This window comes from Urocitellus parryii, chromosome X, assembly GCF_045843805.1.
Source record: "Urocitellus parryii isolate mUroPar1 chromosome X, mUroPar1.hap1, whole genome shotgun sequence".
Taxonomy (NCBI): Eukaryota; Metazoa; Chordata; class Mammalia; order Rodentia; family Sciuridae; genus Urocitellus; species Urocitellus parryii.
In genome coordinates this window covers 52,357,470-52,376,610 of record NC_135547.1, presented here as the reverse complement: position 1 = coordinate 52,376,610, position 19,141 = coordinate 52,357,470, and the positions used below count along the sequence as shown (strand labels likewise).

Here is a 19,141-nt window from a genome sequence, read left to right as displayed (position 1 = left end):
TTAGACCATATACTTTCCACTTTACTACAGCTCTCTGGACAAGGACCATCAACCACCTACTGAAACTCCTCAACTTGTATTTCCCCCTTGTATTTATCGTGTATCACATCCCTTTTTATTGTTTTGAACCAAATGAAATTTCTGATATTTAACTATTTGTGATGAACAAAAATGACAATTTCACATGGTTATATTATTTTAAAAAATCCTCCAGATTTCTATCCTAAAATATTTTTTGACTCACCAAGTCAAATGCCCTGCCATTCAGTTGCACTACAAATAAGACATAAACTGACATCAGTAATGGTCTTAACAAACAAGATAAGTCACCATCATATTTTCTTCTGAATTCTGACATTTACATTGAAATACTGGAGTTTTATATTTTATTTTAATCATATCATGTACCTTCATGGACATCATACAAGGGAAGAAGATGGGACTGGGAAAGGGTATTGGATTGACATAATTCCAGAAAGATTTATGTCTTTTCATCATTTTTTGGGGGAAAAACTACCAAGCCTTAACTATGTGAATTTAAATGGTAATAGCCATGATCTGTGAATCAATCTAGAAGACAAAGGAACATTCAACTTTATTGTACAAATTGTAGTATTTATAGACTGTAGTATAGCTTAGCTACTATCACTACAATTTTTAGAGTCAGGCAGTTTCAAATCTTGAATGAATCTCTGAGTAACAGTGTCTTCATCTGCAAAGGAGGGATAAGAATTAGACCTACTTTATAGTATCATTAGGATGATTAGATGCATGTAAACTGAATTGGTAACTTAGTACACATAAGCACGTAATAAGTGCTTAACTAACAGTCATTTTATAGCCCCTTTAAAAAAATTCATTCTTTCAGCCTAGTTCTCTAATCATGAGAGAGAACCTGAACACTATAACCTCAAAGCAGGTAGCCCTCTGCTATTTGGAGTGGGAAAAAAGCAGAGAAAATGCCTTAGTCTAGATTATGAATACCATAACTAAAACCTCTTTCTCTGGCCACCTGCTAAAGCATTTGCTGAACAATGGCTGGGGTCAGAGATTCAGGCTTTGTTCACCAACAACAAAGATTAAGAAGATGGCAAAGGCAGCTCATTTGGCTAATGAGGGTAAACCAACCTGGCAAACATAAGACAAAACTTTAAGTTTTTTGAAAAATAATTCAAGTTTTCTACCTCTAAGCCAGATCAGCAAAACCCTGTGGTTTCTGAAGTGTTTTTCTTTGGCATAAATCCCAAATATTTGCTTCAGAGTCATAAAGCAGGCATAGCCCAAGCCACCTGCAGCTGAACAGAGCCCATCATACAAGGGGTGCTTTTGGCCTCTTCTGATGACTTTGACTTTGTGTACCAGAATGTTACTGCAACTATCATCTTAGAACACTCTTTCTTAATGTTTGAACAACTTCATCATAAAGTCAAAAAAATTATAGATTTTGAACAACTTCATCATGAAGTCAAGAAAAACTCCATTTGCCTGAGTTTAAATCCTGTCAAGATGCACTTTCCTTTTCTCACCCAATTCTAGAATTATCTTCCCACCTATACCACAAGTGGGAATAACCAAATAGAAAAATTCCCATGCTGCCCGGATCACATGCCAAATCTGTATTCACATGTCATTGGTCAAGTAGTCTTGGTTTAGCAATCTTTAAACTAAATATAATAACAATATGTCATAGGGTTTTATGATAATTAAATGAGTGAATACATGCACACACACATATTCTTTGACAAAGTACCCATCATACAGCTCTGCTTGATAAATTTTGTCTATCATTAATTTTAAGTAGTTCTTTATTTAGTCCTAACCAAATTTCCTCTTATCAACTATCTGTTCAGCATTCCTTGTTCTTTACTGAATCCTAGTGCAATCCATGGTGGTTTATTGTGGAAGAGTAACTTCTATGTATCAAAGCTGTTTTACAATCAGCAAGAATTCCATCTTTGTGTACAACTGCTCAAAGGTTAGCAACTTCATTAACTCTTTCCATCACTCTGACCATTTATATCCCTATTAGCTAGAGCACAGATCATGTATTGCTGAAACTTAGGTGACATGGCTCCCCTCCAACCAGCACTCCAGGAAAAAAAAGCCTGCAGCTGTCCAGAAAAAACTTTTTTTTCTCTCTCTCTCTCTCTCTCTACATCAGGTTAAATGGAAAGAGGAGTTTTATAGTCTGCCCTATCTTTGGCTACATGCCACCCAAAAGCATTCATCCATTACTAAATTAAAAATGACTTCATGGTGCTCACTTCAGCAGCATATATACTATAATTGGAATGATTCAGAGAATATTAACATGGCTTCTGTGCAAAGATGACACACCAATTCATGAAGCATTTCATAATTTTATAACAGGCACTTTCATGTATTGTACTCAGAGTGAAAATGTTAAAATCCCCATAAAGGTGAATCCAGCAATAGCTTCCAAAATTGCAAATGTGTTTATCCCTTGATCCAACAATCAGAAGTTTAGACATCTATGCTTCTAACATATCTAGACACATATGAAGTTCTGTATTTCTAGGTTTTCCACCAAATATTATTGATGATTATAAAGGATTGGATAAATATAAAAGTCTATCAAGAGGGGATTGATTAAATAAACTCTCTTTTATGTATATAATGGAACATAATGCAGACAAAAAAATGAAGATGCTTCCAAAGACCTTGTAAAGATATCAAAAATATACAAAGTAACATATAATGCTTCAACATATAGAGCAGTGGTATATTTTTTATCCTAAATTTTGTACAAGAAAGTGACACAGGCCAGACACAGTTCCTTTGATCCCAGAGACTTAGAAGGAGGCTGAGGCCAGAGGGTCACATGTTGAAGGCCAGCCTTTGAGATCCTGTCTCAAAATAAAAATAAAAATAAGAAAGGGCTGCATTGTAGCTCAATGGGTTAAATTCCCTAGAATCATAAGAAAGAAGTGGGAGAATAAATATGCATAAAAACAAAATAAACTGTCACAGACTGAATGTTTGTGTTCTCAAATTTGTATGTTGAAATTTATCCCTCAGTTTGATGGTATTTGGAGGTGGGGCTTTTGGGAGGTAATTAGATCATGAGGGTGGGACCCTCATGAATGGGATTAATGCCATTATAAGGGGACAAAGACCTAGTTCTCTCTCTTTCTCCTGATTAAGGACACATTGTCTGTAACCTAGAAGAGGGTCTTCATCAGAATCTGTTTATGCTGGAACCATGATCTTGGATTTCTAGCCTCCAAAACTGTGAGGAAAAAAAAAGTTTGTTGTTTCAGTCACTCATTCTATGATGATTATGATGATTTGCTATATAAGGTAGAACTAAGACATAAACTAATAAAACTATTTCCCAGAGATAGAAAAATATGGCCATCAGATCTATTGGCTATTTTTATAAAGTTTTGTTGGCGTTCAGCCATATCCGTATGAAGCAGGTAGTAATAAACCTTGAGTAAAAATTTGCATGTGAGCTATTTTTGAAGAATCATATTTATTTCTCAACAAATATCTGTAAAATTAAAAATAATCAACTAATAAAATTGCATTTTAAGCAAAAAAAAATTTATATATATATATATATATATAGTGGTTACATACTTCATTGTGTTCTCACCATATAAACATAGCTTAAAGTGTTGCTTTTTGAGTGCTCAATACACATGTGAAGCCTACAAAGTCCTGGGGACTTTGCTATGAAGATAATGAGAATCATAATTGTTGCTGTTATGATTAAACACTTTAAATCAAATGTATATTGAGTTTTCTTTACATGTCACATAGTTTTTAGTTCTTTAAATATATAATCTTATTTAATGCTCACCATATCCAAATTTATTTCTTTAGCAAGTCTTCTTTCATGAATTTCAGATCCTTATCACTGATTACCTACTCTATTTCTCCCCTCGAGTTTATAATAGACATCTCAAACTTGGTGCCTCAAAACTGAACTTATGATCTTTTTTCCCACACATTCATCTGCTCTATGAAAGCCTTTCCCATCTCACTGGACAGAAATTCCATCCTTTCTGTTACTCAGGACAAAACACTGAGTTCCTCCACCTATAAAATTATTTGCAGTCAGCTGAGCAGGGTGGGATATGCATGTAATTCCAGTGATTTGGGAGGCTGAGGCAGGAGGATTACAACTTCAAGGCCAGCCTCAGGCACTTAATGAGATCCTGTCTTGATACAAAAAAAGGCGGGGGTTGCGGTATAGTTCAGCTGTGGAGCATGCCTTGTTTCAATCTGCACTACCACACACACACACACACACACACACACACACAGACACACACACAGACACACACACAGACACAAAAATATCTATAATCTGACTACATCTTAGTTTATCCAGTTATCATCCTCTTTTAATATTTTGAGCCACCATCATCTGTTATCTGAATCACTTCAATAGACTCCTCACTGATTTCCTTGTTTCTCCTTTTGCTCCTTTATGATCTATGTTCTTCAAAATTATCCTTTTCAATATAAGGTTAATCACACCATGTCACTCCTCTGCTCAGTACACAACAATGGCTCCCTGTTTTCATTCAGAATAGAGAACATTGTCTAAGACTTTATTAATGTGGGTCCTACCCTAGCCATTTTAGTTTTGAAAGTAAACCTCTGTTATCCAAATCCCCATCCCAGTACCACCCATTGCCTACTCTAGTCTATAATTTATTTTTCCATAGTACTTTCATCTTTTTTCACACTATATAATTTTCTTAATTATGTTTTTTGTTTACGGTCTGTCCATCCTGTCACCTTTCTGCCATGATGTTCTGCCTCACTTAAGATCCAGAGCTATGGAATTGGCTGACCATGGACTAGATCTCTGAAACTCTGAATAATAACAAACTTTTCCTCCTCTAAGATTCTCTTATTTGGTATTTTGGTCACAGCAAAGCAGAGCTGAATGAGATAAGTATTATTTCTTACCGCAGTGCACACAAGAGGAAACAAAGCCTCAGATGGGTTACATGATATACCTCAGGGTCAGAAAATTAATAAAGGACAGAGCTGGGAATTAAACACTGCTCTCCCATGATCCTCCCAGGGATCATGATCTTAAACACTGAATGACCTCATGGCATTTTTAGTGTACTACAGGCCTTGCTAACCCATGTGTACCTTGCTCAAGCACCAAGCTAGTTGTGAAGCACAACCAGCAGTTGTCATGGAACTTGAATATGGCTCTCCAGAGAATAAAGCAAGCAAGATGGAAAAGCACATGGGTGATGAAATGGTGCTATTCAGATTGACAGCGTCTCATATAACCTCACCTGGATAATGGGAGAAAGGCATACTTGAAAGGTTTTAGCATCAACCTACATTTTCTTCTTCACTTACTCTGCACAATAGTGTTAATGATACTTAGGCCAAGTCAAATAAAACATTTCCAACTGCTTGAGTTACAGAGTCATTTCATGAGTTAATATCCATTAAAGCTTCATGCCAAGCCATTGTGGGAGTGTTTAGGCAGGATCCTTTGGGCAAAAGAGCCTCTGGAAGTGGAAACCTTTGTTATTATGTGAATTGAGACTGAAACCTTCAGAGTTTCCTCTTTAGCTGAGCTCCAAATTCTAATGCAGTTTAAGGGGCACAATGTATACTGAAAGAATTCTCAAAGTTTTCTCAGAATTATTGTGATCTTATAATTCTGCTCTTTTACCCATGCCTGTTAAATATTTTGTTTTGGTTAGTAGCAGCGTTTGGAGGATGGTAGCATGCAGAATATGCTTATAGTACAGCTCCTTCTGAGATAGAGGTTTGTAGGCTCTAGAATTTGTCATTCATAGTTTCACATAATTTGTCATTGTCTGTTTAATGCATAGTGGGACCAAAGGAGGCCAGAGACTTTTAAACTGAATTTTAGAGACTTAAAAGAGTTTAATAAGTTTTGTGAGATACTTTTCAAGTGAACTTAAGGTGATAGATACATTTATTAAAGTGCTGATTTAAAAAATAACTTTGTATGATTACTGATACTATCCTTGGTTTTCCCCTCATCTCAATATTATATACTTTTGTCTGTGCTATAGAAAACTGATTCTACAGATGATTTACATTCAATTCCTGACTCAGTCATTTACTATCAATTCTAGTGTTGTAAAGTACATTAATCTACTTTATAAAATGGGTTATTTTGAGGAATAAATGGGAATATATATATAATGTTTAGTAGATAACTGATATATGTAGTCCTCTTAGTTTATATGGTCCCTAGTACAACACTATGAGGGAGGTGGTATAGTACAATGAAAAGAAATGTGGACTTAGAAGTTAGTAGTGTGTTGGGGCTGGGGATGTGGCTCAAGCGGTAGCGCGCTTGCCTGGCATGCATGCGGCCTGGGTTCGATCCTCAGCACCACATACAAACAAAGATGTTGTGTCCGCCGAGAACTAAAAAATAAATATTAAAAAATTCTCTCTCTCTCTCTCTCTCTCTCTCTCTCTCTCTCTCTCTCTCCCTCCCCCCCGCTCTTTCTTTAAAAAAAAAAAAAAATTTAATAGTGTAAGAAAAAATAACCAACACAGCTTTGGCACCATTATAGAAGCACAAATAATGGGTATGGAAGCAGACCTCAAATGGATCCACAAGTTTTCCTTTATTTTGCAGCAGAGTCAATCGATCAGGCACTGGAGGAGCTCATCTTCTGTGTAGGAAAATGGCCACAGGTTATAGAAGGCGTATGAGTTTTATACTTTACATTGAGGGTGAATTAATTGGAGACTGAGGCAGAATGTGTCCATTTGGGCAGTCAGGAAAAAATTTCTAAAAAGTCTGATATTCATTGTCACTGGAAAAGCTCAGAACTTGGTATTTACTGCTTATCTTCTTCCTCTGGGATCTATTGTTACCCAGAGCTTCACTATTTGCTTTTCTCCTTCCAGGACTCATTGCCAAAGGGAAAGGGTAAAAGTCCAGGGCCCAGCTTTTGAGTATCTACTTCCTCCCTTCAGGACCCACTATGGTTGGGAAGGGATGATTGTTTGCTTTTGGTGAAGATGCTGGGGATCAAACCCAGGAAGGGATGAATGTTTGTTTTTTTCCTTCAGGGGCCCATTGTTATTGGGAAAGGATTTACTAGGAGAGGATTAATGGTTGCCTTCCTCCTCCCTTTTCCTCTGGGTCCACAGTTTTGGGGGGTTGTCATTTCTATATCCTTTAAGTAGGCTTGGTTTAACTTCACCATGAACCACTATGCATGTTTAAATTAAGTAACTTATCTATTATCCTATACCACTTCCTTTAATCACAAAATAAGAGGCCAGAACTAAGTAATTTTGAAAGTTTCTTTGAGGCCTAATATTGAATAAGGTTTTATAATGTTCCATATAAGAACAAATTCAGAAAAAGTTAACATAATAGTTTCTAATTTTAGGACTAAAATACGTGTACCTAATAAGGATTCTGTTGAGAGAAAATAGAATATTTTATTATAACACCCATAAGATCTACTCTTGATTTTATTCCCTCAATATTTGCTTTCTTTCTTTCTTTTCAGTACTAAGGATTCAACTCAGAGGTGTGCTTTACTACTGAGCTACTTACCCAGCACTTTTTTTATTTTTTATTTTAATTCAGAGTCTCACCACATTGCCCAGTATCTTCTGGAACTTGCTATCCTGCCTCAGGCTCCTGAGGTGCTATGATTACAGATGTGTGCAATTTTTGCAGGTTAAATAACCCCCTTGAAATGGCTCATTAGTTAGAAACTGGCATGGATTTAGTCTTATGTCAATGAACTTCATAAAAAGAAACATATATCAAATTTTATCACTCAAAGCTCAATACATTTCTCTCTTCGATATTAAGGTTATTGCACTTTGAAAGTGTATAAATAATTAGAAAACCAATGATATCTCATATTGTCTCAAAGGGATCAAGAATTTCCTATTTATCAGACACTTGGGAAGAAACTAAAGGTGGGTAGGGATATCATTTATTTCACTTTGTGAGACTGACAAGATCAAACTAGATCAAACTAGCAATGGGGAGAAAAGAATGTCCTTCTGTATCAAGATATCTGTGAATCTAAATGCCCAATCTATTCAGAACTGATAAAGTTTAAGAATGGAAAGCTGTGTTTGTTTTGCTAAGGTAAGAAGTGATGAACAAATCTCATTAGTTTACAAGGATAAAGGTTAATTTTTTGTTTGCACTGCATGTTGGCTGCAATTCTGCTACTCTTCCACATGATTTCTTCCTTCCTGGATTTATGCTAAGAAGCAGCCCCCCAACTGGGACCAATAACCCTCTTGGTAGCAGAAAAGGCAAGAGGGTTCATGAAACAATATGCTACCTACTAGAACTTATACTTAAAACTGGCATAGTTTGAATCATATTTCTCCAGCCAATGACAATCACATGGCCAAACCTGATGTCAACAGGGCAAGGAAATATATACTTCCCTCATGGGAACGTATCAAAAGTCACATGGAAATGAACGGGGATATAAACTCCCCTGAATTCTTATTTCCTTTTCTTTCTCATGCAAAATATCTCAAATCTAGTTCGTCCCTTTCCTTTTGTAGTTTGGTAAGCTTCATGAAGACAAGGCCATGTTAGCTGTCAGCACTGGGCTTAGAAGATAGTAGCTGCTCAAAAAATATTGTTAAACAAATTAATGAAAGAATAAACTGAAACAGATGCACGAATAGCGTATTCCCTTTTGGTTTGGAAGAGTAAAAGAAAAGTACTCTTGAATTTGTGGAAGGTTTCATAAAGCCAAAGCAGTGTTCAGAAATGAACTTAATGACTTGAGCTTCCTGGAGGGAATATGGGTTTTCTTCTGAGCTGACATAGCTGTGTTCTATAGAACTGTGAAAAAAATCAATTAGAATGAAATGAAGTTTATGGTTTGTAGAGGTATTTAGAGCTGATCAACCATTAATTTCTCTTCACCAGAAACATAATATCCCAAAGTTCTTTCCTATGTTATCAGTAAGTTTTGATGTAGTCAGCTGTCATCTTTGCAGAACCAGAGGGGGGAAAGCTTTCTTAGCCAATGTCTCCCTCATTACACATCAGTTCCTGCCTACCAAAAAAGAAAACCTTGAAATTAGCACTTGAGAGTTTTATTTGTGGATGGCTTGATGTCATTCTGAAAATAAAAGGTATTTTATCCACTTGTATTCTGAATAAGATGAAAACAAACTGCTGTTATTTTAAGAAAAACACTGTTGTTATTATACCTTGAATTTTAAGCCTTTTTCCTTCCATGTTTTTGGAGCTTCTGAATTTATATTGTCAATATATGCAAGAAGACAAGAATCATTTTCTTTGTTGCAGTGATGATATTGCCAAGGGAGACAAAATTACTTTCTGGGGACAGAGTGAGTCAGCAGCTGAGTCAGAAGCAAAGTCCTGGCTATCTAATTAACAGGCTGATAGTCCTACTTCCCAGGCTTATGGGTTTATCCTGTATCCCTTGACACTGTAGGGGCAGCTTGGATAAGGAGATAATATTATCATTATAGTATTATTCTACAGCTTCAATGGGTCCCATCTGTCTCAAAGTATTTGACTATAATTGCATATTAGTTATCCTAAAAACTAGCCAAAGGTAGGGTAGGGGTGAAATCATGCAGATACCTAGTCATGTTATCATTTACTATGACATTATAGCTCCTTTGCGCACCGCACAGAGGCTTGGAATACAGCCTGAGCATCACAGCCTGAGCATATATGTTATAACTGCTGTGTAGCATGAAATCTGAATGTATGAGGGGCAAGGAAAATATAGAACCAGAAAATCTTAGTTCATTTTTCTCTCCTCTCACCACCCCCTTTTTTCTTTATATTTTTTCTCTTATTACATGAAGACAGTTGGAACACAAAGAAAAGTTGCTGTTGGCCATTTTAACCAAGCTAGAAATGTGCTTCCCTCATTAGTATGCTGTAATAATCAGTTCATTCCCATTTTTCCCCTTTGGCTATTCAACCCTGAATGAAGGAAAGAAAATTTGCAATGGAAAATACAAGGTTCCTTTTGCATTCTTATTACAGAGGGGAGAAATGAGTGTCATGTTTCCTGCATCACCAATTTCTCTCCCTCTACAGGAGCTTTCTCACCAATATTTAAACATGCTGTTATTTTTCTCAGAAAAAGAAAAAAAAAATTACTTCTGACACCAATTCCTGTTCCAACTATGTCTAATTTTTATCTTTCATTTTATAGCAAAACTCTTCAACAGTTTTGGCTCCACCAGCTATTTTCACTTCAGAAAGGCTTTGCCATGACCTGCTCATTAATTTGGCTTTCTCTAGGTTACCAATCAGCCCCATATTGTTAAATCCAGTGATCAATACTCAGTGTTCATTTTAATTGACTTTTCAGCAGCATTTGACACAGTTGGTAGTCCATCCTCCTCTAAATACTATTTTTGATTAGTTTTCAGGATGTAACAAACTGAATTTGCTTTTTACCTCACTGGCTATACTTCAATCTCCTTTGCTTATTTCTCCTCATATTCCAGATCTGAAAACTCAAACACAAGGGTTCTCAGTACATGGTCCCTTTCACTTCTCTAAATAATTCAGGTATTTAAAAACTTTTTGTATACTGAGTAACTCCAAAATGAGTGTCTCTAGCCCAACCCTCCTCTGAACTTTATACCAACATAGCCAGCTGTGTATTCTATGCATCTCACTGGATGTTTAACAGACACTCTCACACTCAGCATATCAAAGCTGAGGATATGCTAAAGTCACCTAAATCTGCTACATTTCAGAAACCTTCCTCATTTCAGTTAATGACAATGCCAGTCTTCCAGTTTCTTGGACTAAATCCCAGAGTCATCTTTGACTCTTCTGTTTCTTTCACAGACCAAAGCCAAATCATTCAGCCAAATCCACTTAGCTCTAGCTTCAAAATGTGATATATCCAGAATTTTACTGTCTTTCACTTCCACTGCCAGACCTCAGTCCTTCTATATTGCTATAGCAACCTAATTTATCTCCTTGATGTATTTTCTTTTTTTCTAGTCTCTTCTCAGCAGAGGACTCAGAATGACCCTGTTAAAACTGAAATCAACTAATAGTATGTCCTTGTTCAGAGTATTCCAATGATATAGAAGAAAATTACAAAAAAAAAATATTTTGAAATGTTTCTAATACTATACTAAATAAAACCTAAAGTAAATTGACATAGGATTCAGCCTCTTGTTTTCTGATATCACCTTCTGTTGTTGTTCCTCTACTATGTACTCTCCTCTGAATCTCCTAAAAATGTGCACTGGGTAGCAACATGCCTAATGACTTTACATTTACTATTTTCTCTATGTGATATACTCTTCTTTTAAATATCTATATAATTTACTTCTATACTTCATCCAAGACTTTATTCAGCTGTCAACTTCTCAATGAAGTGCTCCCTGGAAATATGACATAAAATTAAAATGTTTTCATCTTTGTTATCAATTATCATCTAGAATATTATTTATTCTCTTTTTGTATTGTTTGGTTTGTCTCCTCTACCAGTATCAGAAGTATATTGTTTTTGGTATTGTAGGGCTCAATCTCAGTGCATATAATAGTGGCTGGCATATAAATTTTTTTTCATATTAGTCAAATGAGTGACTGGCTGGCTGAATGAATAAATTGTGGGCTAATAACAAACTAATATTTTATACAGATGTTGTCATTAGTTAATGCTAAATAATAAATCAGCTTCAAATATTGTGTTTTTAAACAGCAACTGTTTATTTAGCTGATGATTTTATAGATCAGCAATTTTGTCTGAACTCAAAATAAATAGTTCTGCTCTTGGCTGGGCTGAACAATGCCTTTTATTCAGTCTCAGGTTAGCTACTAGGTAGTTTTACTTCTTAGGTTTAGCTGGCTGTCAGCAAAGGTCATATGCCTGTCTTCATCCAGAAAGCTATTTTGAACTGTTCATCTGGTACTTGGGCAGAGTACCGCAAAAGAACAGAAGTATGTAAAGCCTCTTCAGACCTAGGTTGGAAAATGACACACTATTTCAGCCATTTTCTATTGATCAAATGAAGTTCAAGAATAACCCATATCCAAGAAATGGGGAAATTTTATGTAACTCCTCCTTAATGGAAGGAGTTACAAAGTCACATTAAAAAAGGCATGGGTACAGGGAAGAGAATGATTTTATCCATTTTTGCAGACAATCTAAGACTTTAGGTTACCAAGGGAAGATCAGAACTCCTCTGCAGATAGCTTTCTGGAATACAAGTGGATACATATCTTTCCTAGTGGTTTAACCAAAAATAAAACTTAATAATTTTCTAATAACACACGTTTTTCAATGAGAGCCTACTTTCCACTTAAATAATCTAATATTCCAATTTTTATATCCTCCTTACTCAATATTGATACATAGTTGAATGGAATAAAAACAGTGATTTTTAACAAAAAGTAAGTATTCAATTTTAGATTCATTTTTCTGTGCATGCTTATGTTGAGATATAGTTCTCAATATAAGCAGAAAAATCACTTATTAAAGCTCAAGTCTCAGGTTGGGTTTGTGGCTTAGTGGTAGAGTGCTTTCCTAGCATATCTGAGGCACTGGGTTCGATCCTCAGCAACACATAAAAATGAATACATAAAATAAAGTCATTGTAACCATCTACAACTAAAACAGAATATTTTAAAAAGTTCAAGTCTCATTCATATCATAACTTTTAGCAAACAAGGAATAATAGGTAACTTTATTTCATTGGTTATTTTTAGTTATACATGACAATAGAATTAATTTTCATATAATTATACAAGTATGGTATATATCTTATTCTAATTAGGACCCCATTCTTATGGATGTACACTATGGTGGGACTCACTATGGTGTATTCATATATGTACAGAGGAAAATTATTTTGGATTCATCCACTGTCTTTCCTTTTCCTATCCCCTCTCCCTCCCCTTCATTCCTCTTTGTCTAATCTAATGAATATCTGTTCTTCACATAGTCCCCCTTATTTTGGGTTAGTTTCCACTTATCAGCAAAAATTTTGACCTTTAGCTTTTGGAGACTGGCTTATTTCACTTATCATGATATTCCCCAGATCCATCCATTTACCTGCAAATGTCATTATTGCATTTTTCTTTATGGCTGAGTAACACACCATTGTGTATATATACCACATTTTCTTTATCCATTCATCTATTGAAGGACATCTAGTTTGGTTCCATGGTTTAGCTATTGTGAATTAAGCTGCTATAAACATTGATGTGGCTGTGTAACTGTAGTATGATGATTTTCAATCCTTTGTGTATATTTTGAGGAATGTGATAGCTGGGGCAAATGGTGGTTCCATTCCTAGTTTTTTTTTTTTTTTTTTTTTTTTTTTTTTAGGAATCTTCATACTGCTTTCCAGAGTACTTGAACCAATTTGCAGTTCCTATTAGCAATGTATGAGTATACACTTTCCCCTGCATCCTTGCCAGCATTTATCGTTACTTGTATTCTTAATATTTGCCATTCTGACTAGAATGAGATGAAATATCAGTGTACTTTTAATTCACAATTCTCAAATTGCTGAGATATTGAACATTTTTCATGTATTTGTTGACCATCCTTATTTTTTTTCTTCTGAGAAGTAGACACTTCTCAGTTCCTTTGCCCATTTTATTGATTGTGTTATTTGTGGGTTTCTTTTGTGCTAAGTGTTTTTAGTTCTTTATACATCCTGGAAAATAATGCTCTATCTGAGGTACATATGTAGAAGGTAACTTTCATAATCTGATAAGGAATACATACAAAAATCCTCTAGCAGATGCTGTATTTAATGCTGAATTAGTGAAAATTTCTGAGATTACAAATGAGACAAAACTGCTCAAAATAAACACATTTCTTCAAGTGAAGCTCTTACAAGTACAATTTGCAGTAAACCCAGAAAATACAAAATAATCTACAAATGAACTTTTAGAATTAATAAGTGAATATAGAAAGTCATTATGTTTAAGCTCAATATATAAAAACAATTATTATTTCTGATACCAGAAATTAAGGAATAGAAAACTTAAATATAAAAATATATTTAGAGTAGCATCAAAACAACAAAAACATAGCTGGGTATGGTGGCATGCACCTGTAATCCCAGCAACTTGGGAGGCTGAGGCAGGAGCATCACAAGTTTTAGTCCAGATTTGGCAACTTAACAAAACCTTATCTAAAAATAAGAAATGAAAAAATGGCTAGGGATGTAGCTCAGTGGTAGAGTAACCCTGGGCTCAATTTCCAATCACCATTTACACAAAACAATTTAGAATTTATTTTTTAAATTTTTTTTTAGTTGTAGTTGGACACAATACGTTTATTTTATTTATTTTTTTGTGGTGCTGAGGATCGAACCCAGGGCCTCATATGTGCTAGGCGTGCACTCTACCACTGAGCCACAACCCCAGCACCCAACAATTTAGAATTTATGAATAAATTTGGTAATAAATATATATATGACCTTTACACTGAAAATACAAAATAAATCCCAACTGAAATGTCAGCAATGAATTTTGGTAATAGATGAATTAATTTCTAGAATAACTTTTAAAATTTACATGGAAAAAAAGATATAAAATAATTTAAAAGTATATATAAAACTGGAAAACTTATATCACTAGTAATCATGATTTATTATAAAAAATAATAATGAACTTTTAATTGTTTATACAAGGGTAAACAATTAACAGACCAATAGAACAGAAATAGATCCACAAATATATGAGATCCCTATTTATGGCAGAAGTGACTCTATAGTAAAGAAAAGGAAAGATCTGATAAATAAGTGGTGTGGAATCAATTGAATGTCCATATATATAAAAATGAATCTTTTTAAAAATATTTTTATGTTATAGATGGAAATAATACGTTTATTTATTTTTTATGTGGTGCTGAGAATCAAACTCAGTGCCTCACACATGCTAGGCAAGCAGTCTTCCACTAAGCCACAACCCCAGCCCTAAAAATGAGCCTTTTTCCATATCTCATACTTAACAATTAATTTCAAATAAATTATAGATCAAATTAGAAAAGATAATGCATTTATAATGAAACATAAAAGAATATTTTCATGACTTTGGTTGAAGCAGACTTCTGAAATAGACTTTAAAAACAGCAAATATAGAAGGATAAAATGATAAAGGAAATGAAATTAAACTTAAGAAATGCTTTTGTCCAAAGAAATTATTAATACCATTTGAACCTAGTCTTATAAATCCTCAATCTGAAATGCTCCAAAATCCAAAAATTTTGAGCACTGACATGATTACACAAGTGGAAAAGCACCCACCTAACTTTATGTTATAGGTCACTGTCAAAATTCAGATACACTATAAATGCTGTATAAAATTACCTTCGTGTTATGTGTATAAATTGTATATGAAACAAATAAATTTTTTGCTTAGATTTGAGTCCCATATCCAAGATATTTCATTATATATAAGTAAATATTCCAAATTCCCCCTAGATTTAAATCTAAAAATGTTCTGGTCCCAAGCATCTTAGATAAGTAATGATCTATACAGTGAAAATGCTAGCTAATAGCCATGAAGTGGGTGAATATATTTTCAATAATATATAAGAAAAATAACTCATATTCTGAACAATAAAAAATAAACTTCTAAAATTTATTTTAAAAAAGCAAACAAAGCAGTTGAATAAATACTTTACAAATAAGATATTCAAGTAGGTAAAATATATGAACAATTGTGCTATTTCATTAGACCTTCTAATGATATAAATAACAATCAAATATCATTATGAGATATAAATTTGGGGATAATTGGAGAGAGATTCTGAGTTTCAAAAAGCACCCCTAAACAACTGAGTTGCAGAAAATATCTATGAGCCATTTAGATTCAGAAAGTGCCCATAAATCATTACAACTCCTGAATAATTCATCCCCCAGCCCTAGGCCCATGTCACTGACCAATGTCCTTACTTGCAAAAAGTAAAGAAAAGGCAAGCTCAGGGAAAATTGGCAAGAAATTGTATGGCCTCACCCTGGATCTACCTCCAGTGTAGCCCCTAACTGCCCCTCTATAAACACTGAAGCCCCAACCAAGAGAGGGGCTTTTCACTCTCAAGATAGCCCATACTCACCCTTGAATATGTATCTACTTCCTAAATAGACCTCTGCCTATGCTTTTTGCTGATGCGTGCCAATATTCTTTTCTAACAGATATGCCAAAAACCTTACTTGTTGTGAGTCAAATTTCCCTTTCTCTGTGGGAATTCCTCAGATCCTTCTTCAGAGACATCCCTTCTCTCATGATATATCTTGAGAGCCCATACGGGAATCTCGAGAGGGATTGAGTTTGTTAAGTCTACTCAAATGTTTTTACCTTCTGCCTTAACTGTAAATTATTCTGTAAGCTCCTGTACTTATATTCTCCCCCCGTCTCTCTCTCTGTCTCTCTCTGTCTCTCTCTCTCTCTCTCCCTCCCTTCCTTCCTTCCTTCCTTCCTTCCTTCCTTCCTTCCTTCCTTCCTTCACTTACTAAGGTCAAAGTGCATAACCTAGATCCACCTCACTTGCCCTGCCTCCCCTTCTTGGGTGGCTAAGAAATCCCCAGGCAGTGTAGATTTGAGTGGCACTAGAGTAATACACCATCCTTGAGATCAGGTTTGAGTCTTTGAGCTCTAAATCTGCCAAAAAGCTCAATGGTCTTCTTTTAAAATCCTTTCTTTCTTCTCCTTTTTTTACTGAATATCAGGATTTCCTATAGGATTCTCAGCCTGTCTGTCTGACATCTAAGACCTGCTATCCACTGTGGGACTTCAATGGGTGACATCTCTCCCAATATTTCCAATATTTATCTCTCTATCTCCCCTGCCCTATTTTATTTTCTCTCCCTCTGTTTTCTTTCTCCTTTTATTAGACCAAAGCTCTTTTCTTCCTTAAAAGATGAGTGCTTGTTCATAAAAGCACTAAATATAGGAGACAGACTTAGGCCAGCATATCCCATTCCTGGGTGAAAGAGAACATAAGCTCCTTGTCTGGAAGACACATATGAGGTATTGTTCTTCCAGTATCTTGAACCCCACCTCATTTGGTCTAAGATGAAGTTCACCTAAGACATCTTGTTAGAGGAATCTGACCTTGACATAACAGTCAAGGAAGCCAACTGTAATAATCACCATATTCACACCCAATACACTTCACTGGCCAATCTCTTTACTCTTTAAGCTTCTCCTATTTATCTAAGTTCTGAGGATGAATTCTTGTCCTGTCTTCCCTTACTCGCTTCTCTAACCTATTTCTGCATATCTTCATGTTTCATGTTCCATCTAAACTATTGTGTCCTATATGGTTACTTTCAGCTAGGAAGCATTCTCAAAGATTTGCTCTAACTAAATTCATGCTGATTCTTGTGTTTATTTCCACATTCCCCATACATGATACTTAGAAGGAAGAAATTATATCTATCTTGACCTGTCCTTTAATTGATATAGCCCTGAAGGAAAATGTCCTCCTCTGATCTCTTATTTTAAATTCTAGGGGAAACAACTAATGCTCAGCCTATTTCTCTTTCCTTAAAAACCCAAGTTTGGGCTGGGGTTGTAGCTTAATGGTAGAGTGCTTGTTTCACATGTGTGAGGCACTGGGTTCAATTCTCAGCACCACATATAAATAAATGAATAAAATAAAGATCTGTCACCACTAAAAAATATTTAAAAAACACAAAAGCTTACCCCATAAATGACAAAACACTGTCAAGCCAGAGGCCCTCTGAAGACTTTGGTCTCTCATTTCTAAGTTCTTAAAATATGGTTCTTTAGTTCATTGCCAGTTTCTACTAATACCCCCATCATTCCAATAATAAAATCAAGTGGAAAATATTGATTAGTTCATGAGTTACAGACAATTAATGAAGCCATAATCCCACTACATACTACAGTTTCTAACCCATATACTATTATGACTCAGATACAAAATGGATCTGTATGGTTCATTCTTGACATAGCAGGTAAAAAAGGTTAAGATATTAACTTCCCTGAGGATATAAGGGGCTCAATTTTCTTCTCTGCTTAAATTTCCTGGACCCCTTTCTAATTGGCATTACAAATACCCCTATAGCCAAATGATTCTTTTTTGTGCATTGCTGGGGATTGAACCCAGGGCCTTGTGCATGCCAGACAAGCACCCTTCCAATTGACTTATATCCCCAGCCACCCAAGTGATCTATAGAATCTTTAAATTGTAGATTTGGGGAGCTAGTTTGATCTTAAAGATGCTTTTTCAGGCTTTACATCCTCACTCACAATACTTATTTGCTTTTAAATGGACTGATTCTGATACCATGAAACTGCCCAATACACTTGTACAGTGCTCCCTTGATACTAAGAGATAGACCTCACTTGTTTGAAAATGATTTAACAAAGGAATAAAGATATCTGACTCTTGAAAAGGGGGTTTTTGATCCAGTACATACATGATCTTCTTATGTAAAATCCCATTAAACAGGGCTCTTATAAAAGCTACAGAATATTGAGTGTCTCCGCAAAACTCTCAGATCTCCCAACAAAGGGTATAATGATTGGGCCACATCCTAACATCAGTGGAAAGAACTCTCACCCATGAGATAAAAGAATCCTGTTTAAAGATAGGACCACCACAGACCAAAATATAACTTACAGCTAGGCACAGTGGTACACTCCTATAATCCTACAAGCTAGGAGGATGAGGAAGGAGGACCACAACTTCAAAGCAATTCAACAAGACCCTACCTCAAAATAAAAAAGGGGATGCTGGGAATGTGGCTTAGTGGTTGAGCACCTCTGGGTTCAATCCTTGGTACCGAAAAAAAAAAAAAAAAGTAACTTACACCGTTTCTAGGCATCACTGTTTTTTCCAGAATTTGGATTCCTAATTTAGGAATTATAGTTGCTATAAAGCCACATAAAGACCTGATTATACGCCCATAGACTAGATGGAGAACCAGCAAAAAGCTCTTCAAAAATTCAAGGATTTGTCACTGTCTGCCCCAGCCCTGGGAATTCCTGACTTTAAAAAACCTTTTACCCTATATGTAGCAGCAATGCAGTGTGTGGCAATGGGAGTCCTCATTCAAATACAGTGGTATCCCATGACCTCTGTCTTACTTTTCTAAACATTTGGATTCAGTGGCATGCTGATGGCTGGGGTACCTGAGATCTCTA

The 19,141-nt window shown here is 35.4% G+C and overlaps 1 non-coding gene across 1 annotated transcript; it reads left to right on the top strand.

The window, feature by feature from the left end:
* The first annotated feature begins 2,256 nt into the window (after positions 1–2,256).
* On the top strand, positions 2,257–2,363 carry LOC113199423 (U6 spliceosomal RNA). The gene has a single exon (XR_003302959.1). It is a non-coding gene; the product is annotated as a U6 spliceosomal RNA (small nuclear RNA).
* Positions 2,364–19,141: the final 16,778 nt, after the last annotated feature.